This window comes from Salmo trutta, chromosome 6 (genome assembly GCF_901001165.1).
Source record: "Salmo trutta chromosome 6, fSalTru1.1, whole genome shotgun sequence".
NCBI classification, from domain to species: Eukaryota; Metazoa; Chordata; class Actinopteri; order Salmoniformes; family Salmonidae; genus Salmo; species Salmo trutta.
Window position 1 is genome coordinate 5,717,776 of NC_042962.1, and position 23,961 is coordinate 5,741,736.

A 23,961-nucleotide genomic window follows, 5' to 3' on the forward strand; every position below is an offset into this window, starting at 1 on the left:
ACAGACAGACAGTTGACTCAGCATCCACAGGGAACTCATTTCTCTCTCCTTCCTGTTGATATAACAGTGCTGACCTGTTGCCCCCTCTACAACCACTGTGATTATTATTATTATTTGAACCTGCTAGTCATCTATGAACATTTGAACATCTTGGCCATGTTCTGTTATAATCTCCACCCGGCACAGCCAGAAGAGGACTGGCCGCCCCTCATAGCCTGGTTCCTCTCTAGGTTTCTTCCTAGGTTTTGGCCTTTCTAGGGAGTTTTTCCTAGCCACCGTGCTTCTACATCTGCATTGCTTGCTGTTTGGGGTTTTAGGCTGGGTTTCTGTATTGCACTTTGTGACATCAGCTGATGTAAGAAGGGCTTTATAAATAAATTTGATTGATTGATTGATTGAGATCTCTCCTTTCCTCCATCCGCTCATCCACTCTGGGATTGTTAACCAGAGAACCTACCTATGTAAAATGTTAGTTTCGGGTGTAAACCTGTGCTACCGTGCTAACACTCTCCCCTCTCTGGCAGGGTCCATCAGAGGTACAGCAGGGTTCTCCCTCCCTCCCAGAACCAGATTTCTTTTCTATCCTCCCTTCCTCCCCTCCCTCTCCTCACTCTACCTCCTAATCCCCCACACACCCCTACCCCCTCCTCTTCCTCTACTCTCTTCACCCCTCTGCTCTCCCCCATGGCCTCTGTGCCCCCTTGACAGGAGTGCTAGCTGGCCTTGCCCCCATTTGCTGTGTAATAAGCTGTCTGTTAGGGGCCAGGGCGTGCCTGGTAGGGAGCGCACGCCCTCTGTGCGAGCAGGGCTTTTACAAGTAGCATCTGTTTGGGCTCTCTTGCTTGGCTGGAGGCCATGACCCAGCCTCTTGTGCTAAAGCAGTCATAATGCAATTTCCCATGACCCTTTGGGAGGATTAGTTTAGTCCCTCTTCTTCCTGTGTGGCAGCCAGGGATACCTGGTGGAGTATCTGAGAGAGTATCTTTCTCTCTTTGCTTTCTACTCTCTCTGCTCCCTCTCTATTTTTCTGTTTTCTCTATCTCTCCCTGCTCTGTCTATATCTCTCTCAAAGAGAGTTCTTATCAATAATTGTATTTTTATTTGTTACTTTTTTACTTTGACCCTTTTCTCTCCCCAATTTTGTGGTATCCAATTGGTAGTTTCAGTCTTGTCTCATTGCTGAAACTCCCGTACGGACTCGGGAGAGGCGAAGGTTGAGAGCCTTGCGTCCTCCGAAAACACGACCCAGCCGAGCCGCACTGCTTCTTGACACAACGCCCGCTTAACCCGGAAGCCAGCCGCTCCAATGTGTCGGAGGAAACACCGTACACCTGGCGACCGTGTCAGCGTGCATGCGCCCGGCCCGTCACAGGAGTCGCTAGAGCACGATGGGACAAGGACAGCCCTGCCGGCCAAACCCTCTCCAAACCCGGACGACGCTGTGCGCCGCCCCATGGGTCTCCTGGTCGCGGTCGGCTGTGACAGAGCATGGACTCGAACCAGGTTCTCTAGTGGCACAACTAGCACTGCGATGCAGTGCCTTACACCACCGCGCCCCTTGGAACAGGCCCATCTTATCAATTATTACAATGTTTTATTTACATCCCAGAATAATCAGATATTCCATGACTACAACCAACGGCAAATACATCAATGAAATGAATGCATGTAGAATTCAGTGGAGGTCCTCTTCAATGAAAGTATAATAATTACATCAAAATTGTAGCACAATCTGCACATCCACGCAAACTGTCTTCATTTGCACACAGATACTTACTCAAACACTAATTCATCTACTGCTTCAACTATTTCTGATACATTGGCTGGGTGCAGGATGTGAAATATCTAGCCAATGAATGTCCCCGCGAAAGCAGGCAGAGCTATCAACCATCTCTAGGGAGCCCAGATATAAGGCCTTTCTCTCGAATTTGGCAGGCAGGCAGGCGGATGGGAGTGGACTGGTTGAACCCTCCTCTCCACTCTTGTTTATATCCTGTTTAAGTCTTGAATAAATCAAGGAAAATTGCTATGCATGGCACTTGCTCGAGACACAAGTGCATACATCTAATATCTTCTCCAAATCCTGGAAGGGAATTGTTGCATGTCCTACGGAGTAACCTTCCCTGTACCCTCTCAGCCACCGTTAGAATACATTTTACATATTTTTAGGCACCGATATGATTCTATTCACCCCCATCCCCCACACCTCTCACCCCCCAGCTTCAGTCGTATTGTATATTTAGACATAGAGATGCATGCCATTCAAATCTCATTCAATAAATAGCTGTTATTTTTTATGTGCTACTGAATCACACAGCATGACCTGGAAATAGAAATGAAACAGCTTGTATTTTCAGGACTTACTATTTTCATTTTATTTTTTATAAATCTTTACTAATGGTAATCTAATGCTAACCTTTAGCCTGTGTGAGAGACTGACCCTCAGTGTTCAGTCTGCTTCACAGACCTTGTAAATCTCTCTTCTTTATACTGGAGAGCAAAATCCTTGGCTTAAGGGGATATATGCCAACAGTTATTGGATATTTCTAAACAAAAGCCCATTTCCTCTGAAAGAAAGGGGTGATGGAGAGAGGAGGGGGGAGATGAGAGATGGAACTGAGAGATAAAGAGAGAGAGAAAAGGAGATAAAGAGAGAGAGAGATAAAGAGATAAATAGAGAGATAGAGGGAGAGAGAGAGATAAAGAGAGAGAGAGAAGAGCGAGAGAGAGAGAGAGAGAGAGAGAGAGAGAGAGATAAAGAGCGAGAGAGATAAAGAGCGAGAGAGATAAAGAGCGAGAGAGATAAAGAGAGAGAGAGAGAGAGCGAGAGAGAGAGAGAGAGAGAGAGCAACAGGAAAACAATAGGAGTTGAGAGAAGATAGTTACTTACAGACAGATAATGTGAGGAGGGAGTGTTGACTAACAGTGAGGTAGAGAGACAGACAGGAGAGATGACTAACAGTGAGGTAGAGAGACAGACAGGAGAGATGACGAACAGTGAGGTAGAGAGACAGACAGGAGAGATGACTAACAGTGAGGTAGAGAGACAGACAGGAGAGATGACTAACAGTGAGGTAGAGAGACAGACAGGAGAGATGACTAACAGTGAGGTAGAGAGACAGACAGGAGAGATGACTAACAGTGAGGTAGAGAGACAGACAGGAGAGATGACGAACAGTGAGGTAGAGAGACAGACAGGAGAGATGACGAACAGTGAGGTAGAGAGACAGACAGGAGAGATGACGAACAGTGAGGTAGAGAGACAGACAGGAGAGATGACGAACAGTGAGGTAGAGAGACAGACAGGAGAGATGACTAACAGTGAGGTAGAGAGACAGACAGGAGAGATGACTAACAGTGAGGTAGAGAGACAGACAGGAGAGATGACTAACAGTGAGGTAGAGAGACAGACAGGAGAGATGACTAACAGTGAGGTAGAGAGACAGACAGGAGAGATGACTAACAGTGAGGTAGAGAGACAGACAGGAGAGATGACGAACAGTGAGGTAGAGAGACAGACAGGAGAGATGACTAACAGTGAGGTAAAGAGAAACAATGGGAGCTATTACAACAGTCTCTGTAATAATAACATGCTCCAACTGAACACTGTTTGGTTCTCTCGTTATGTTGAACACACTCATAAAGAACACACACCAGGGCTGCATTCAAAATGGCACCCCATTCCCTTTACAGGACTGTATAGTGCACTACTCTGATCAAAAGTGCTGCACTATATAGGGAGACGAGTGCCATTTGGAACACACACTATGTAGGAAGTAGAGTGCTATTTGGTACAAATACTATATAGGAGGTAGAATGCGATTTGGAACACACGCTATGTAGGAAGTAGAGTGCTATTTGGTACAAATACTATATAGGAGGTAGAATGCGATTTGGAACACAAACTATATAGGAAGTAGAATGCCATTTGGAACACACATATATAGGAAGTAGAGTGCTATTTGGAACACACCTATATAGGAAGTAGAGTGCTATTTGGAACACAACCAAGGCCATCAGAGAGGGGCTGTAAAACACAGAAATCCAATGACTGAGCTATATCGCTGGCTACAGCGTTACAGGCACACTGAAAGGGATGAAGCTGAAACATTCTATTCTCTGGGGGCTAAGCTCAAAACAGATCCTCTTCCCATTGATAACGCCACCTCACCATCCAACCGGTTTTAGATGAGATATGCTAATAATTGAACAGTCTGACATGTAAAAACTGAGTCTGCATCCCAAATGGCAAATTACTACCTTTCGTCAGGTCCCATTTAGAGAATAGGGTGACATTTAGGACATACACTAACCTGAATAATCTGAGTTATTCCAGGGTCCATCAGAGGGACACCAGGGTCCATCAGAGACATGCTCACCTGGTGGGCATAGATCAGGGACAGAATGACTCCCAAACCAGAAACAGTACCTGGCCCCTTCCCTTCTCCCTCCAACCCCTTCTGTTCCCTTCCCTTCTCCCTCTAACCCCTTCCCTTCTCCCTCCAACTCCTTCCCTTCTCCCTCCAACTCCTTCCCTTCTCCCTCCAACCCCTTCTGTTCCCTTCCCTTCTCCCTCTAACTCCTTCCCTTCTCCCTCTAACTCCTTCCCTTCTCCCTCTAACCCCTTCCCTTCTCCCTCCAACCTCTTCCCTTCTCCCTCCAACTCCTTCCCTTCTCCCTCCAACCCCTTCTCTTCCCTTCTCCCTCCAACTCCTTCCCTTCTCCCTCCAACTCCTTCCCTTCTCCCTCCAACTCCTTCCCTTCTCCCTCCAACTCCTTCCCTTCCCCCTCCAACTCCTTCTCTTCCCTTCTCCCTCCAACTCCTTCCCTTCTCCCTCCAACTCCTTCTCTTCCCTTCTCCCTCCAACTCCTTCTCTTCCCTTCTCCCTCCAACCCCTTCTCTTCCCTTCTCCCTCCAACTCCTTCCCTTCTCCCTCCAACTCCTTCCCTTCTCCCTCCAACTCCTTCCCTTCTCCCTCCAACTCCTTCCCTTCCCCCTCCAACTCCTTCTCTTCCCTTCTCCCTCCAACTCCTTCCCTTCTCCCTCCAACTCCTTCCCTTCTCCCTCCAACTCCTTCCCTTCTCCCTCCAACTCCTTCCCTTCTCCCTCCAACTCCTTCCCTTCTCCCTCCAACTCCTTCCCTTCTCCCTCCAACTCCTTCCCTTCTCCCTCCAACTCCTTCCTTCTCCCTCCAACTCCTTCTCTTCCCTTCTCCCTCCAACTCCTTCTCTTCTCCCTCCAACTCCTTCCCTTCTCCCTCCAACTCCTTCCCTTCTCCCTCCAACTCCTTCTCTTCCCTTCTCCCTCCAACTCCTTCTCTTCTCCCTCCAACTCCTTCCCTTCTCCCTCCAACTCCTTCCCTTCTCCCTCCAACTCCTTCCCTTCTCCCTCCAACTCCTTCCCTTCTCCCTCCAACTCCTTCTCTTCTCCCTCCAACTCCTTCCCTTCTCCCTCCAACTCCTCTCTTCCCTTCTCCCTCCAACTCCTTCCCTTCTCCCTCCAACTCCTTCCCTTCTCCCTCCAACTCCTTCCCTTCTCCCTCCAACTCCTTCCCTTCTCCCTCCAACTCCTTCTCTTCCTTCTCCCTCCAACTCCTTCCCTTCTCCCTCCAACTCCTTCCCTTCTCCCTCCAACTCCTTCCCTTCTCCCTCCAACTCCTTCCCTTCTCCCTCCAACTCCTTCCCTTCTCCCTCCAACTCCTTCTCTTCTCCCTCCAACTCCTTCTCTTCCCTTCTCCCTCCAACTCCTTCCCTTCTCCCTCCAACTCCTTCCCTTCTCCCTCCAACTCCTTCTCTTCTCCCTCCAACTCCTTCCCTTCTCCCTCCAACTCCTTCTCTTCCCTTCTCCCTCCAACTCCTTCCCTTCTCCCTCCAACTCCTTCCCTTCTCCCTCCAACTCCTTCCCTTCTCCCTCCAACTCCTTCCCTTCTCCCTCCAACTCCTTCCCTTCTCCCTCCAACTCCTTCTCTTCTCCCTCCAACTCCTTCCCTTCTCCCTCCAACTCCTTCTCTTCCCTTCTCCCTCCAACTCCTTCCCTTCTCCCTCCAACTCCTTCCCTTCTCCCTCCAACTCCTTCCCTTCTCCCTCCAACTCCTTCCCTTCTCCCTCCAACTCCTTCCCTTCTCCCTCCAACTCCTTCCCTTCTCCCTCTAACTCCTTCCCTTCTCCCTCTAACCCCTTCCCTTCTCCCTCCAACTCCTTCCCTTCTCCCTCCAACTCCTTCCCTTCTCCCTCCAACTCCTTCCCTTCTCCCTCTAACCCCTTCCCTTCTCCCTCCAACTCCTTCCCTTCCCCCTCCAACTCCTTCCCTTCTCCCTCCAACTCCTTCCCTTCTCCCTCCAACTCCTTCCCTTCTCCCTCCAACTCCTTCCCTTCTCCCTCCAACTCCTTCCCTTCTCCCTCCAACTCCTTCCCTTCTCCCTCTAACTCCTTCCCTTCTCCCTCTAACCCCTTCCCTTCTCCCTCCAACTCCTTCCCTTCCCCCTCCAACTCCTTCCCTTCTCCCTCCAACTCCTTCCCTTCTCCCTCCAACTCCTTCCCTTCCCCCTCCAACTCCTTCCCTTCTCCCTCCAACTCCTTCCCTTCTCCCTCCAACTCCTTCCCTTCTCCCTCCAACTCCTTCCCTTCTCCCTCCAACTCCTTCCCTTCTCCCTCTAACTCCTTCCCTTCTCCCTCCAACTCCTTCTCTTCCCTTCTCCCTCTAACTCCTTCCCTTCTCCCTCCAACTCCTTCCCTTCTCCCTCTAACTCCTTCCCTTCTCCCTCTAACTCTTTCCCTTCTCCCTCCAACCCTTTCCCATCTCACTTATTTTGCTGCACTCATTTACCACCATCTCCATCTCTCTCGTATCATAGTTTATTTGTCCGTTTCCTCCTCAAGATACAGAATTGGTGCGTAACGTCTGTCGCAGGGTAAGACAAGCTGTCCAGATCCCCTTCTTCCACCAAACTGACCCCTAGCGTCACTAGCATCGTGGATATAGCCAAGGCTGCACACTAGAGCGTAGTAACTTGCCACACGTACCTAGTCCCCAATTGTACCCTTTTCCATACGTACTGCACTACTTTTGTCCAGGCGCCATAAGGCTCTGGTCGAAAGTAATGCACTTCGTAGGGAATAGGATGCCATTTAGGACAAACCCAAAGTCAGTTCTCAGTGAATATACTTAAAGGAGCTGTTGTTGTTGTTGTTGTTGTTGTTGTTGTTGTGTGGTTGTTGTTGTTGTTGTTGTTGTTGTAGTTGTTGTTGTTGTTGTGTGGTTGTTGTTGTTGTTGTTGTTGTAGTTGTTGTTGTTGTTGTGTGGTTGTTGTTGTTGTTGTTGTTGTTGTGTGGTTGTTGTTGTGTTGTTGTTGTTGTTGTTGTTGTTGTTGTTGTTGTGTGGTTGTTGTTGTTGTTGTTGTTGTTGTTGTTGTGTGGTTGTTGTTGTTGTTGTTGTTGTTGTGGTTGTTGTTGTTGTGTGGTTGTTGTTGTTGTTGTTGTTGTTGTGTGGTTGTTGTTGTTGTTGTTGTTGTTGTTGTTGTTGTTGTTGTTGTTGTTGTGTGGTTGTTGTTGTTGTGGACTATGCTGAACTTTGCGTAATAGTTTCTCTCCTGACCACCCTAGAATATAACTGGTACGTCACAGTCTTGAATAGCTAGCTTCCTGTTGTGACAATGACTGTATTAGCCTCATGTAAAGGTGTCTCCTCTCTCTCCGACATCTAAAACGCTTTTGCTGCCATTGGAAAACCCAAGTAACAGACACAACCCCCAGACAACCTAGAGACAGTAATGAAATGACTTGGCACTGTGAAAGTCCACGGGCATCTTAACAGACGCCCCGCCGTGCTCCACAGAGCTCCGCAGGACCCTTTACGGTGCTAGTTGGTTTGGCTGGCGTAGCCGAGCCCTGTTCCCATTCTCCCACAGCTAACAGCCAAACGTGTCCCTGCAGGTGGTGCAGATGGCATCACAGCGACCAACACGGTTTCTGGGCTGATGGGGCTCAAGGCAGACGGCACTCCCTGGCCTGGCATTGGACGAGGCAAGAGAGCCACATATGGCGGCGTGTCTGGTAAGTGTCATCTGAATCACTGCTTTTCTACCCCCCCCAACACCACTCCCTCAGGGCCAGAACAGCCAGACTGTGTGTTTGTGTGTGTCTGCATGTGTGTGCTGGCACGCATCTGTGTGTGTGTGTGTGTGTGTGTGTGTATGTGTGCGTGTGTGTGTGTGTGTCTTTGTGTGTGTGTGTGTGTGTGTGTGTGTGTGTGTGTGTGTGTGTGTGTGTGTGTGTGTGTGTGTGTGTGTGAGTGTGTGTGTGTGTGTGTGTGTGTGTGTGTGTGTGTGTGTGTGTGTGTGTGTGTGTGTGTGTGTGTGTGTGTGTGTGTGTGTGTGTGTTAAAGGGGTGTGCTGTAGTGTAGTCTAAATGCTATAGTCCTGAACAGCACCCCTCCAGTGGTGTTGTGTTCTGTTCTGTTATGCTCTGTTCTGCTCTGCTGTGCTCTGTTCTGCTGTGCTCTGTCTTGCAGTGCTCTGTTCTGCTCTGCTGTGTTCTGTTCTGCTGTGCTCTGTTCTGTTCTGTTGTGCTCTGTTCTGCTGTGCTCTGCTCTGTTCTGCTGTGCTCTGCTCTGCTGTGCTCTGTTCTGCTGTGCTCTGCTCTGCTGTGCTCTGCTCTGCTGTGCTCTGTTCTGCTGTGCTCTGTTCTGCTGTGCTCTGTTCTGCTGTGCTCTGTTACGCTCTGTTCTGGTCTTCTCTGCGAAACTCTGAGGCTCTGAGGCTGGACACTCTCTAATAGCAGTGACAGATGGACCAGATTGAGCCTGAATGGGCTCCTTAATGCTCCCTCTGCTCTGCTTTTCCTACTCTGCTGGCTCTACTGGGATGAAATGAGAGAGGCTGACTAGAAAAGGACTGCAGCGTCCTGCCACAATCCTTCTGAGAGGGACTGAGAGCACCCACTTAACATTTGAAAACAATGTTTTAGATCGAGTGAGACGTTTGGAAGGTGTATGTACAAGCACATGTTGATTTGATGATGTGGAAAATTTATTTGGAATTACTAGAAAATACATTTATTTGTGTATGTTTTTCTGTGCACTGGATATGCTGGAGGTATACTGGATATTAAATTAGCATCTCTTGTTTTAATATATTTTACAGTGTCATTGTCAGTCTCATGGAAGCATCTCTTTCACTAGTTAGGATGACATTTTCACCATCAATCAGGGTTTCCTTTATTTTAAAGACACCTTGAAATCACCGCAAAAGGATAAACACCCTGGCCTATAATAATTGTTTCGTTCATTGTGCCGTATGTCAAGCATTTAGTTGGTTCTCAGTCTCCATCTGCAGTAATCACACACATTATATGGAGATAAAAGCAGTATTGAGGCAGACTATGACAAGTATGGCCAATCTCTGCAATGTAGCTCTCTCTTGAATATTTGTTTTCTAATGCCCTCTTCTTTTATCTTTCCAAAGCGTAACTGTTTGAATATCGTCTCCTGTGAAGAGAGAAACTGTTCTTACTTGCAAAGCCTTTTTTTGGGGGTGGTAACATGCTGGTTCTTGATTTCAGTCTCGTTGAGTGATGTGACAGTACCGCAGCGGGACTTGAAACAAAGGACATTGTGGTTTCTATGGGATATCCCATTGTCAGTGAAAGGTACATCTTTTTAATGAAGATATTATACATTTAAAGACATCAACTCTGTATTTAAATAAGAAAACACTGCTAGTCTCCTCAAATGAAAGGACTTTCATGTGTTTTCAGAAAAGTATTCAAACCCCTTGACTTTTTACACATTCTGTTGTGTGACTGCCTAAATTTAAAATGGATTAAATTGAGATTTGGCTTACACACACAACACCCTACAATATGAAATTGTAATTGTGTTTTTAGATTATTTTTTTTTTACAAATGTTTTAAACATGAAAAGCTGTAATGTCTTGAGTCAATAAGTATTCAACCCCGTCTTTATGGCAAGCCTAAATCAGTTCAGAAGTAAAACATGTGCTTAACACGTCACATAATAAGTTGCATGGACTCTGTCTGTCACGCTTTGGAAGATAAAAGAAGAGTGAGTTAGGAAACAGTTTTGGGTTTTTAGGCTGCGTTTCTGTACAGCACTTTGTGACATCAGCTGATGTAAGAAGGGCTTTATAAATACATTTGATTTGATTGATTGATTAATAGTGTTTAACATGATTTATTAATGACTAACTCAGTCTCTGTACTCCATACATACTGTAAGGTCTCTCAGTCGAGCAGCGAATTTCAAACACAGATACAACCACAAAAACAACAGGGAGGTTTTCCAATGCCTCGCAAAGAAGGGCAACTATTAGCAGATGGGCCAAAATAAAAATAAAAATAAAACACTGAATATCCCTTTGAGCAAGTTATTAATTACACATCGGATGGTGTATCTGTTACCAGTCTCAGTCTGTAGCTGAGGTGGCCTGTAATAGTAAAAATAACGGACACAAGTTTGCGCGCTTGGCAAGAACTTGCTGTTTCTCCTACTACCACAGTGCAACAGCGCCATCTATTGGCTTGATGGACAACTAACGCTAAAATATGTAAAATATACCATTTAAATTAATTAAGACAAATACGTAAACAAATAGGTTTTAAAAAAGTATAAGAAAGTGGTGTCTGTTTTTAGTGACTTTGTTTTAAACCCATTATATATCAGTACATCCAGTCACTAAAAAGATAGAGGCGCTCTTCCTAACTCAGTTGCCGTAGAGGAAGGAAACTGCTAATGGATTTTACCATGAAGGCAATGGTGACTTTAAAACAGTTACAGAGTTTAATGACTGTGATATAAGAAAACTAAGGATGAATTAACAACATTGTAGTTAGTACACAATTCATATCCTAAATAACAGAGTGAAAAAAGGAAGCTTGTACAAAAAATATTCCAAAAACTTGTATCCTGTTTGCATTTAAGTCAATCACTCTTATCCAGAGCGACTTACAGTAGTGAGTACATACATTTTCATACTAGTCCCCCATGGGAATCAAACCCACAACTCTGACATTGCAAATGCCATGCTCTACCAACTGAGCTACATGGGACAATATGGTACTACAGTAAAAAAATGGGACAAAGAATTTAACTTTATGTCCTGAATACAAAGCATTATGTTTGGGGCAAATCCAACACAACACATCACTGAGTAACACTTTTCATAATTCCAAGCATAGTGGCTGCATAATGTTATGGGTATGCTTGTCATTGGCAAGGACTAGGACGTTTTTTAGGATAAAAATAAACAGACCTGGTTCATGCCTACTCCTGCTCCCTCCCTCAGGCGCTCGAGGTCACAGGTCTACTAACCACCGGTCCTGGCAACCCATATTGCGCACACCTGGCAACTATCATTGCACACACACCTGCTCGTCATTACTTCTCCATGATTCTCTCATGTTATGTATGCTCCTCTTGTTTGTTCATTTGCTTCGGGTTCTTTATTCAGATCTTTATTCAGATCTTTATTCAGGTTCTTTATTCAGATCACCTTCTGGACCTGTTTCCTGACTCACAGCGTATACGTTACACAATTACACCTCCACCAAAAAAACGAAAGCCGCAAGAAGATTCAATCCTCTTCCAGATGGTTAACAAACAAAGTCATCTACTCCATCAACACCACGACCAGCTGGCCGAAACTGGGTACGGCCATGGAGGAGGTCCTCCGCGTTCTCCACTGCTTTGACACCACCAGCAAATTTTTCCATTCCCCTATCAGAGGGCTTCCTACGACGGATTGTGACAGTGAGCCAGTCCCCCAGCCTACCCAGCCATCCGCCCCAGTCAGTGATGCCCAACTATCCCTTAAGGAGAAATATGACGGCACTCAATCGAAATGCCGTGGCTTCCTACTCCGCTGCTCCCTCTATTTCGCATATCAGACTGGAGCCCCCACCAACGAGAGGTCCAAGGTTGCCACAGTCATTTCCCTGCTGACCAGACGGGCGTTGGAGTGGGCTACGGCCGTCTAGGAGAGAGGAGGAGTTTGGGTCCAATTTTGAGGTTCATGGCTCTGTTCAGAACGGTCTTTGACCATCCTCCAGGGGGCAGAGAGAGAGGTGAGTGACTTTTCCAGCTCCGGAAGGGTTCCCAAATCGCTGCGGAGTACGCCCTCACCTTTCGACTTTGGCAGCTACTAGCAGATGGAATGAGCATGCACTCCGCAAGGATGTCTAGATGGAGTTGGCATGTTGGGATGACAATATTTCCTCGGAGTTGGCATGTCGGGATGACAATATTTCCTCGGATTTGGCATGTCGGGATGACAATATTTCCTTGGACTCTCTCATCTCGATGGCCATCCGTCTGGATAACCTTGTGCGGGAGCACCGGTGTCTACCTCGCCTCCCTCCTTTGGCTGTCCTGAGGCAGAGTCTGAACCCATGGCTATAGGGGCCACACACCTCTCCGCGGCAGAGAGGCATCGCCAGAGACAGACAGAAATACTCACAGCTCTAATTGCTGTAAAATTTGATTCTAGCATGTGTTGACTCAGGGGTGTGAATACTTATGTAAATTAGGTATTTCTGCATTTCGTTTTCAATACATTTGCAAAGATTTCTAGAAACATGTTTTCAATTTGTTGTTATTGGGTATTGTGTGTAGAGGGTTGAGAAAAACATCTATTTAATCCATTTTCCATTCAGGTTGGAACATAACAAAATGTGGAATAAGTCATGGGGTCTGAATACTTTCTGAAGGCACAGTAGGTGTGGTGTATATGACACTATATGACCGGGACACACACACTCTCTCTCTCTCCATGGGTACTTCCGGTTTAACCCTTGTGTTGTCTTAAGTGTCAAAATTGACCCACCAATATGTTTAAAACTTTGGGATCGGTGTCCCCCCCCTGGGACGGTTAAGCTAATGCAGGCTAATGTGATTAGCATGAGGTTGTAAGTAACTTGATCATTTCCCAGGACATAGACATATCTGATATGGGCAGAAAGCTTAAATTCTTGTTAATCTAACTGCACTGTCCAATTTACAGTAGCTATTACAGTGAAAGAATATCATGCTATTGTTTGAGGAGAGTGCACAGTTATGAACTTGAAAATGTATTTAAAAAACAATTAGGCCCATTTGAGCAGTCTTGATACAACATTTTGAACAGATATGCAATGGTTCATTGGATGAGTCTAAAACTTTGCACATACACTGCTGCCATCTAGTGGCCAGAATCTAAATTGCGCCTGCCTGGAATAATGCATTATGGCCTTTCTCTTGCATTTCAAAGATAATGGTTCCAAAAAAAATGTTGTATTATCTTTTACCAGATCTAATGTGTTATATTCTCATACAATAATTTCACATTTCCATAAACTTCAAAGTGTTTCCTTTCAAATGGTATCAATAATCTGCATATCCTTGCTTCAGGTCCTGAGCTACAGGCAGTTAGATTTGGCTATGTCATTTTAGGCAAACATTTAAAAAAAGGGTTGGATCCTTAAGAGGATGATCTGTCAGGTTTTCTCCGATGCTGTTTAGAGGATGATCTGTCAGGTTTTCCCTGACTCTTTGTTACGTATACCACCTGCAGTTCCTCCCGTATTTACTAAGCCCAACACAAAGCCAAACAGACACAAATGTCAAGTGCTCGGTTTGCAGTCTAGCTCCACGTGAAGACTGACATTTCACCAGGAAAGCACAGTTTTTTTGTTAGTGATTTTTGCACCAAGTTGTTTTCACCAGCCACGAAGCAAGTCAGTAAAGGAACTTTGATCTGTGCATTATACTCTAATCATTATAGCTACTGACTTCTGCTGGTAATGTGTATTCCAAGCAAAACTGTGTTTTTGTTGATCAATGTATATAATTGGCCATTTGGCAAGTGCATTTGTCCCATGCAGTCGATTTATCAAAAAGTATCTGTTATGCTCTTGCACTGCTTTGTAGGACTTTCAAAGACTACAGAATGAAAAAGTTAGCTTAGCTTTTAGCCTGGGCTGGTAGGCCTACAAAAATACTAAGATTCACATTCACGCTGTTTCTCCTTCTCAATGGCTTCAAAGTCTGTCTTTTCCTCATATCCCCCTGTTCATCTGCATTGATCTGAAAGAGCTGACCAGGTGAAAGCCAGCATGATAAATAACTGACCAGGTGAAAGCCAGCCTGATAAATAACTGACCAGGTGAAAGCCAGCCTGGTAAAGAATTGACCAGGTGAAAGCCAGCATGATAAATAACTGACCAGGTGAAAGCCAGCCTGATAAAGAACTGACCAATTGAAAGCCAGCCTGATAAAGAACTGACCAATTGAAAGCCAGCCTGATAAAGAACTGACCAATTGAAAGCCAGCCTGATAAATAACTGACCAGGTGAAAGCCAGCCTGATAAAGAACTGACCAGGTGAAAGCCAGCATGATAAATAACTGACCAGGTGAAAGCCAGCATGATTAATAACTGACCAGGTGAAAGCCAGCCTGGAAAAGAATTGACCAGGTGAAAGCCAGCATGATAAATAACTGACCAGGTGAAAGCCAGCATGATAAAGAACTGACCAATTGAAAGCCAGCCTGATAAAGAACTGACCAATTGAAAGCCAGCCTGATAAAGAACTGACCAGGTGAAAGCCAGCATGATAAATAACTGACCAGGTGAAAGCCAGCATGATTAATAACTGACCAGGTGAAAGCCAACATGATAAATAACTGACCAGGTGAAAGCCAGCATGATTAATAACTGACCAGGTGAAAGCCAGCCTGATAAAGAACTGACCAGGTGAAAGCCAGCCTGATAAAGAACTGACCAGGTGAAAGACAGCATGATTAATAACTGACCAGGTGAAAGCCAGCCTGATAAAGAACTGACCAATTGAAAGCCAGCCTGGTAAAGAACTGACCAGGTGAAAGACAACCTGATAAAGAACTGACCAATTGAAAGACAACCTGATGATGAGCTTTCTTCCACCATATTGTATTTCCCAGTTAGTCCAGATGAAGGCTTGTAGGCAAAGAGAGGAGATGAGATACATTTTTAGGCAATTAAGAAGTGAACCAGGCCCTCCAAGGCTTAGCTAGCAGGTTGTGAGGTATTCTTAGGCAAACCCACAGAGAATTTCAAAGGGATTATTTGGAATGAGAGGAGGGAGGTGAGAGACTGAAACTGTGCAAGAGAGAGAGAAAAAAAGAAACAGAGAAAGAAATAGGAGGAGAAAAATGATTCCAGTCATGCTCTGTTCCTAATTTTTCTTGTCACCGTTTGGTCTCCTCCTTACCGTTGTCCCTGGAGACACCGGGTGATTGATAGCCTGATCCGATGACTGTATTACAAATGCCTCATCTCACTCTGTATTCTTATCATTAGCAGTTAGCCTATGGTTATGTTCACAGCTCGCTGGCTAGTGCCGGCCCATGAGATTTAAGGCCCTGGCCTTACGGAAAATATTTAACATGAAATGTAAATCTTGACAGTGCCTGAAAACGGGGTCTCCTCTCTCCTGGAGGTTTCTTATATGCAAATATAAGAAACCTGTTCAGCTAGAAACCTGTTGCGCTATTCTGAGGCGTTCCAACATGCAAGTGGATGCCATTGACTACAAAGCAGGATGAGGGGGAGGGAGCTGGGCATTATTGCCTCGAACACCGACAGGCGTCTAGCTAACACCTCTCCTCCTTTCCATTCCATGATTCCCATCACGGGAAAAATGTTTAAGGGGTATCTCGTCACATTAGTTCATACAGGCAGAGATAATGTGGCTTAACGGAGGGCTCTGTGAATTAGACATTGGCTCAGGAACCAATCCGCTCAGCCAAAACCTGTTCTCCTCTCTGCCAGCACTGCCCGTTCCCCCTCCATCATTACCCAGCGCTCACGCCTGCAGAGCAGCAGAGACCTCCAGAATGACAATCACTCCTCTACTCCCCTCACTCCACTCCTCTTCATGCTCTCTATTCATCTCTCTCTCTCTCTATCTGTTTCGATGTCTCTTTCTTTTTCTATCTCTGTCTCTTTTCTCTCTCTCTGTTTCGATGTCTCTTTCTCTGTCTCTGTCTCTGTCGTTCTCAATTCAATTTAATGGGGCTTTATTGGCATAGAAAACGTGTTTACATGGCCAAAGCAAGTGAAATAAACAATAAACAAAAGTTGAGAATACACAAAACAAAATCAACATGAAATTAACAGTAAACATTGCTGTCACAAATGTTGAACCCTTGTGTGGTGTTCAGGTCTGTGGGACCCATTTTCAATGTTTAGTAAAAGAAAAATGATACAAATTATTTTTTTTTCAACCTGAGACTCATTGGCCTTGGCTCATTTTCTGTGAAGAGCATATAAAATAACACATTTTCATTGATTTCACACTGTGCAACCCCCTACACATTTGTATTACATATGTGGTGTTCGGGTCCACTGGAACCAAGGGTATAAAAGTGTGGAAAAACAAAAAGGTTTGCTCTGTGCCTTCACTCTGTTTTCCTCCTCCCTGGGCCTGTTGTTTAAACGTAGCACCAATAACCTGTCTGTCTCCCTGCCTGTCTGCCTGTCTCCCGCTTTTCTCACACTCTTTACGTTCCTTTGTAGTGTGTGAAATGACACAATGTCTTGCGGAGAACCTGCACAACGTGTCACACCCTGATCTGACTCACCTGTCCTTGTGTTTGTCTCCACCCCCTCCAGGTGTCACTTATTATCAATCAAATTTCAATCAATCAAATGTATTTATGTAGCCCTTCTTACATCAGCTGATATCTCAAAGTGCTATACAAAAACCCAGCCTAAAACCCCAAACAGCAAGCAATGTAGGTGTAGAAGCACGGTGGCTAGGAAAAACTCCCTTGAAAAGCCAAAACCTAGGAAGAAACCTAAAGAGGAACCAGGCTATGAGGGGTGGCTAGTCCTCTTCTGGCTGTGCCGGGTGGAGATTATAACAGAACGTGGCCAAGATGTTCAAATGTTCATAAATGACCAGCATGGTCAAATAATAATAATGACAGTAGTTGTCGAGGGTGCAACAGGTCAGCACCTCAGGAGTAATTGTCAGTTGGCTTTTCATAGCCGATCATTGAGAGTATCTCTACCGCTCCTGCTGTCTCTAGAGAGTTAAAAACAGCAGGTCTGGGACAGGTAGCACATCCGGTGAACAGGTCAGGGTTCCATAGCCGCTGGCAGAAAATTTGAAACTGGAGCAGCAGCACGGCCAGGTGGACTGAGGACAGCAAAGAGTCATCATGCCAGGTAGTCCTGAGGCATGGTCCTAAGGCTCAGGTCCTCCGAGAGAGAGAAAGAAAGAAAGAAAGAGAGAAAGAGAGAATTAGAGAGAGCATACTTAAATTCACACAGGACACCGGATAAGACAGGAGAAATACCCCAGATATAACAGACTGACCCCAGCCACCCGACACATAAACTACTGCAGCATAAATACTGGAGTCTGAGACAGGAGGGGTCAGAAGACACTGTGGCCCCATCCGATGATACCCCCAGACAGGGCCAAACAGGCAGGATATAACCCCACCCACTTTGCAACAGCACAGCCCCCACACCACAAGAGGGATATCTTCGAACACCAACTTACCATCCTGAGACAAGGCCGAGTATAGGCCACAAAGATCTCCGCCACGGCACAACCCAAAGGGGGGCACCAACCCAGACAGGAAGACCACATCAGTAACTCAACCCACTCAAGTGGCGCACCCCTCCTAGGGACAGCATGGAAGAGCACCAGTAAGCCAGTTACTCAGCCCCTTGTAATAGGGTTAGAGGCAGAGAATCCCAGTGGAGAGAGGGGAACGGCAAGGCAGAGACAGCAAGGGCGGTTCGTTGCTCCAGAGCCTTTCCGTTCACCTTCACACTCCTGGGCCCGACTACATTCAATCATAGGACCTACTGAAGAGATGAGTCTTCAATAAAGACTTAAAGGTTGAGACCGAGTCTGCGTCTCTCACATGGGTAGGCAGACCATTTCATAAAAATGGAGCTCTATAGGAGAAAAACCTGCCTCCAGCTGTTGGCTTAGAAATTCTAGGGACAATTAGGAGGCCTGCGTCTTGTGACCATAGCCTACATGTAGGTATGTATGGCAGGACCAAATCAGAAAGATAGGTAGGAGCAAGCCCATTTAATGCTTTGTAGGTTAGCAGTAAAACCTTGAAATCAGCCCTTGCCTTAACAGGAAGCCAGTTTAGGGAGGCTAGCACTGGAGTAATATGATCACATTTTTTGGTTCCAGTCAGGATTCTAGCAGCCGTATTTAGCACTAACTGAAGTTTATTTAGTGCTTTGTCTTGGTAGCCGGAAAGTAGAGCATTGCAGTAGTCTAAACTAGAAGTGACGAAAGCATGGATACATTTTTCTGCATCATTTTTGGACAGAAAGTTTCTGATTTTGCAATGTTACATAGATGTAAAAAAAGCTGTCCTTGAAACAGTCTTGATATGTTCGTCAAAAGAGAGATCAGGGTCCAAAGTAACGCCGAGGTCCTTCACAGTTTTATTTGAGACGACTGTACAACCATCAAGATTAATTGTCAGATTCAACAGAAGATCTCTTTGTTTCTTGGGACCTAGAACAGTTTAAAAGTAGAACATTTGCAGACATCCGCTTCCTTATGTCTGAAACACAGGCTTCCAGCGAGGGCAATTTTGGGGCTTCACCATGTTTCATTGAAATGTACAGCTGTGTGTCATCCGCATAGCAGTGAAAGTTAACATTATGTTTTTGAATGACATCCCCAAGAGGTAAAATATATAGTGAAAACAATAGTGGTCCTAAAACGGAACCTTGAGGAACACCGAAATGTACAGTTGATTTGTCAGAGGACAAACCATCCACAGAGACAAACTGATATCTTCCGACAGATAAGATCAAAACCAGGCCAGAACTTGTCCGTGTAGACCAATTTGGATTTCCAATCTCTCCAAAAGAATGTGGTGATCGATGGTATCAAAAGCAGCACTAAGTTCTGTTTGCCAGCCTGCCAGATTAGTGGAGTCTGCCACTAGCACAGTCAGTGTAGTCAGCTCAGCGATCCCCATTGAGACCGTGTCTGTGCCTCGACCTAGGTTGTGCAAAACTAAACATGGCGGTGTTCGCCTTAGCAATCTCACTGGAATAAAGATCTCCTCCATTCCTGCCATTATTGAAAGAGTTTGTGATACCTCACAGCTCAAAATAGGGCTACTCAATGTTAGATCCCTCACTTCCAAGGCAGTTATAGTCAATGAACTAATCACTGATCATAATCTTGATGTGATTGGCCTGACTGAAACATGGCTTAAGCCTGATGAATTTACTGTGTTAAATGAGGCCTCACCTCCTGGTTACACTAGTGACCATATCCCCCGCGCATCGCGCAAAGGCAATATTTGTACTATAAATTCTCAGACAACCCAAAGATTCCTCGATGCCCTTCCAGACTCCCTCTGCCTACCGAAGGACGTCAGAGGACAAAAATCAGTTAACCTGTCTGGGCTAGGGGGCAGTATTTTCACCAGCCCCACGCATCAGGCGTCTAGTGCGTCAGCCCAGCCTCGCCAGTCAACAGTCACCAGAGCTGCCCGCCAGTCAAGAGTCACCAGAGCTGCCCGCCAGTTGTAAGTCGCCAGAGCTGCCCGCCAGTCGTAAGTCGCCAGAGCTGCCCGCCAGTCGTAAGTCGCCAGAGCTGCCCGCCAGTCGTAAGTCACCAGAGCTGCCCGCCAGTCAAGAGTCGCCAGAGCTGCCCGCCAGTCAAGAGTCGCCAGAGCTGCCCGCCAGTCGTAAGTCGCCAGAGCTGCCTGCCAGTCAGGAGCTGCCAGAGCCGCCCGCTAGTCAGGAGCCGCCAGAGCCGCCCGCTAGTCAGGAGCCGCCAGAGTGGCCCGTCTGCCCGGAGATGCCAGAGTGGCCCGTCTGCCCGGAACTGCCAGAGTGGCCCGACTGCCCGGAACTGCCAGAGTGGCCCGACTGCCTGGAACTGCCAGAGTGGCCCGACTGCCCGGAACTGCCAGAGTGGCCCGACTGCCCGGAACTGCCAGAGTGGCCCGACTGCCCGGAACTGCCAGAGTGGCCCGACTGCCCGGAACTGCCAGTGTGGCCCGACCCGCCCGGAACTGCCAGAGTGGCCCGACTGCCCGGAACTGCCAGAGTGGCCCGACTGCCCGGAACTGCCAGAGTGGCCCGACTGCCCGGAACTGCCAGAGTGACCCACTTGTTCGGGGCTGCCCGAGTGGCCCGTCAGTCAGGATCAGCCCGAGTGGCCCGCCTGTTCGGGGCTGCCAGAATGGCCCGTCAGTCAGGATCAGCCCGAGTGGCCCTCCTGCCCTCCGGCCCAGCACGAGTGGCCCTCCTGCCCTCCGGCCCAGCCCGAGTGGCCCTCCTGCCCTCCGGCCCAGCCCGAGTGGCCCTCCTGCCCTCCGGCCCAGCCCGAGTGGCCCTCCTGTCCTCCGGCCCAGCCCAAGGGGCCCTCCTGTCCTCCGGCCCAGCCCGAGTGGCCCACCTGTCCTCCGGCCCAGCCCGAGTGGCCCTCCTGTCCTCCAGCCCAGCCCGAGTGGTCCGTCTGCCAGGGTCAGCCCAAGTGGCCGTCTGCCCGGCGCAGCTAGCAGCGCCACCGAAGTTGGCGACGCCGAAGGTGGAGCAAGGTCCACGTCCTGCACCTGAGCCACCTCCAGGATAGGTGGGAGGGAGGGTGTAGCACAGTGCCGTCGATGACGGCAGCCACCCTCCCTTCCCTCCCTTATTGTTTAGGGGTTATTGTTTGTTGGTTTTGTTGGGGTATTGGGGATTTTCTTGTGTTTTCTTTTTTTAGGTGCATCCCGGGGTCTGCACTTTGAAGGGGGTGTACTGTCACGATCTGACCAGCAGAGGGCGTAATTGTGTTAGTCTTGGTCAGGATGTGGCAGGTGGTTTGTGTTTGTTAAATGTTGTGTTGGTGATTGGGACTTCCAATTGAAGGCAGGTGTGTTGAGTTGCCTTTGATTGGAAGTCCTATATAGGTGTGTGTGTTTTTCTTTGGGGTTGTGGGTGGTTGTTTTTGCATTGCGTTTGTATAGCCTGTAAAACTGTTGCTGTCGTCATCTTTATTGTTTTGTCAATGAATACTTTACTCCTTTTTTTAAAATTAAAACCATGAGTATTCACATTCTCGCTGCACCTTGGTCCTCTTCTCTCCAGTACGACATTTTCCGTGACGAGTACAACATTTTCTGTGACACGTGGTGTGTAGAACGGCCTTCATTTGTGTTCATTGGGGCTCGTTTATCCATAAAATTCTGTATTTACTTAATTTTTTTATTTTTATTAAACCTTTATTTAACTTGGCAAGACAGTTAAAGTCTTACATCTAGATGTTCCGCTAGCAGAACGTCTGCTCCAATATCCAATGATGGGCGTGGAGCGAAATACAAATTCCTCTAAAATCCGAAAACTTCCATTTTTCAAACATATGACTATTTTACAGCTATTTAAAGACAAGACTCTCGTTAATCTAACCACACTGTCCGATTTCAAAAAGGCTTTACAGCGAAAGCAAAACATTAGATTATGTCAGCAGAGTACCCAGCCAGAAATAATCAGACACCCATTTTTCAAGCTAGCATATAATGTCACAAAAACCCAGAAGACAGCTAAATCTAGCACTAACCTTTGATGATCTTCCTCAGATGACACACCTAGGACATTATGTTATACAACACATGCATGTTTTGTTCAATCAAGTTCATATTTATATCAAAAACCAGCTTTTTACATTAGCATGTGACGTTCAGAACTAGCATACCCCCCGCAAACTTCCGGGGAATTTACTAACAATTTACTAAATTACTCACGATAAACGTTCACAAAAAGCATAACAATTATTTTAAGAATTATAGATACAGAACTCCTCTATGCACTCGATATGTCCGATTTTAAAATAGCTTTTCGGATGAAGCACATTTTGCAATATTCTGAGTACATAGCCCAGCCATCACGGGCTAGCTATTTAGACACACGGCAAGTTTAGCCTTCACCAAACTCCGATTTACTATTAGAAAAGTTTGATTACCTTTGTTGTTCTTCGTCAGAATGCACTCCCAGGACTTCTACTTCAATAACAAATGTTGGTTTGGTCCCAAATAATCCATAGTTATATCCAAACAGCGGCGTTTTGTTTGTGCGTTCAAGACACTATCCGAAAGGGTAAATAAGGGTTACGAGTACGGCGCATTTCGTGACAAAAAAATTCTAAATATTCCATTACCGTACTTCGAAGCATGTCAACCGCTGTTTAAAATCAATTTTTATGCCATTTTTCTCGTAAAAAAAGCGATAATATTCTGACCGGGAATCTGCGTTTAGGTAAATAGACGAAAGAAAATAAAGCACGGGGTCGACTCGTGAACGCGCCTAAGCCCGTTGTCCTCTGATCGGCCACTTGCCAAAGGCGATAATGTGTTTCAGCCTGGGGCTGCCTCGATATCATTCAGCTTTTTCCCGGGCTCTGAGAGCCTATGGGAGCCGTAGGAAGTGTCACGTTACAGCAAAGATCCTCAGTCTTCCATAAACAGAGACAAGAAGAACAAGATCTTGTCAGAGAGGGCACTTCCTGTAAGGAATCTTCTCAGGTTTTTGCCTGCCATATGTGTTCTGTTATACTCACAGACGCCATTCAAACAGTTTTAGAAACTTTAGGGTGTTTTCTATCCAAAGCCAATAATTATATGCATATTCTAGTTACTGGGTAGGAGTAGTAACCAGATTAAATCGGGTACGTTTTTTTATCCGGCCGTGTAAATACTGCCCCCTAGCCCTAACAGGTTAACGAGAAGTTTATCTTTAGAATGGTGTAAAATAGTTGATTGTTTGAGAAAATGGAATTATGAGATTTTAGCTGTTTTAAATTTGGCGCTCTGATTTTCCACTGGCTGTTGTCAAAATCAATCCCGTTAACGGGATGAGAACGGGAAAGGGTCCCATAGAGGTTAAAGAAGAAAGGGTCTAAACTATCTATCTGACCCAGATTGTTTTTTTGGGGTCAAGTTTAAGGAGCTCCTTTAGCACCTCGGACTCAGTGACTGCCTGCAGGGAGAAACTTTGTGGCGGGGCAGGGGAAAAAGAGGGAGAAGCATCGGGTATAGTCGCATTAGAAGGGGTGGGAGATGAGGAAATGTTGGACGGGCAAGGAGGCATGGCTGAGTCAAATCGGAATCCTGACTTAACTTCTATGGTCTACGTGGGACGCTAGCGTCCCACCCGCAGTACACACTATCAACAGCCAGTGAAATATCAGGGCGCCAAATTCAAAACAACAAAATCACATAATTCAAATTTCTCAAACATACAACTATTTTACACCATTTTAAAGATACACTTCTCCTTAATCCAACCACATTGTCCGATTTCAAAAAGGCTTTAAAGTTAGATTATGTTAGGACAGTGCGTCAACAAGAAAAACCACACAGGCATTTTCCAAGCAGGAGAGGCGTCACAAAAACCAGAAATCCAGCACTAACTTTTGACGATCTTCATCAGATGACACTCCTAGGACTCAATGTTACACAATACATGTATGTTTTGTTCGATGAAGTTCATATTTATATCCAAAACCCACATTTTACATTGGCGTGTGATGTTCAGAAAATATTTTGCCTCCAAAACTTCCGGTGAATGAGCACACAAATTTACAAAAATACTCATCATAAACATTGATCAAATATTAAACTGTTATTCAAAGAATTATAGATAAACATCTCCTTAATGCAACCGCTGTGACAGATTTCAAAAAAGTTTCACGGGGAAAGCACACTTTGCAATAATCTGAGTACAGGGCTCAGAAAACCAAACCAGCAATACAGATACCCGCCATTTTGGAGTCATCTAAAATCATAAATAGCATTATCAATATGATCTTCATCAGAATGCACTCTCAGGTATCCCAGGTCCACAATAAATGTTGTTTTGTTCGATAAAGTCCATAATTTATGTCCAAATACCTCCTTGTTGTTTGCACGTTCAGTAAGCTACTCCAAATGTAGGAAGCGTGCCGAA